We start from the raw sequence: 1,042 nt of genomic DNA, 5'->3' as shown, positions 1-1,042 counted from the left end.
CAGTGCTACTAATCTCTTTTCTGAGTTGTATGGAGGTAAAAAGCCATAATTTCCACTTGATTTGGAGATTACAAAGACTGAAAAAAGATACAGAAAACTTGCTCGGAAGAAGCTTGCATTCAACGAGTTAGGGATTCTGTCTGAAGAAACACACATCATGGCAGGGAACAATGAAGAAGATAATCCACATTTGGATACTATTCTGATTCCATCGTTCAACAAGCCAAATGCGAGTATTGTTCAGCCTAACGTGGCCAACAATTGGGAGCTTAAGTCTTCCCATATTCAATTGGTGGAGAGAGCTCAGTTTGGAGGAGAGGAGAGTGAAGATCCTCATAGGTTTATTGACAAATTCTTAATGATCTGTGACTCCACCAAGCATCCTCAGGTATCTAATGATGCGATCCGGTTGAGATCGTTCCATTTTTCTGTTAAAGGGAAAGCTCTCAATTGGTTGGAAAGACAGCCAGCAAGAAGCATTCCAACCTGAGATGATTTATCACAGAAGTTCTTTGCTGAGTTTTTCTCGATGGAGAGGTACAACCAAATGGTGAATGATATCACCAATTTCACTCAATCTGATGGTGAATCAATGTGTGCAGCATGGAACCGGTTCAAGGATTTAATGAGGAGGTGTCCTCATTATAACTTGACTGCTGGTAATCAGGTTAGAATCTTCTTCAATGGTTGCAAACCTGAGGTGAGGATGGTGTTGAATGATGCAGCAAGTGGCACGATCAAATCCCTAAGAGCAAATGAGACTCTTGAGTTGATCGAAAGGATGGCTGCGAATGAGAATGAAGGCTTGTCATCCAAGCCTAAGAGAGGTATCCTTCAGCTGGAAGGTAATGATGTGGTGCTGGCTGAAAACAAATTGTTATCTCAGTAGATAGCAAACTTGACCTCAAGGCTTGACAAGATGCAGCTTGCTGGTGTTCAGGCTCAAACTATTGCTGCTGTATGTGAATATTGCCAGGGCAATCATGAATCTAATGAATGTTCTTCTTTGCTGGCTTCAGATTCACCTCAACAAATGCAAGTG

At 41.7% G+C, this 1,042-nt stretch overlaps 1 non-coding gene across 1 annotated transcript; it reads right to left on the bottom strand.

The window, feature by feature from the left end:
• Positions 1-545: 545 nt before the first annotated feature.
• LOC133318577 (small nucleolar RNA R71) lies at positions 546-651 on the bottom strand. The gene has a single exon (XR_009752488.1). It is a non-coding gene; the product is annotated as a small nucleolar RNA R71 (small nucleolar RNA).
• Positions 652-1,042: the final 391 nt, after the last annotated feature.

This window comes from Gastrolobium bilobum, unplaced genomic scaffold (genome assembly GCF_033153095.1).
Source record: "Gastrolobium bilobum isolate Gb01-03AN ecotype WA unplaced genomic scaffold, APGP_CSIRO_Gbil_v1 utg23353, whole genome shotgun sequence".
Taxonomy (NCBI): domain Eukaryota; kingdom Viridiplantae; phylum Streptophyta; class Magnoliopsida; order Fabales; family Fabaceae; genus Gastrolobium; species Gastrolobium bilobum.
Note: the sequence above shows the minus strand (reverse complement) of the source record. Positions and strands in the feature narration are given on the sequence as shown.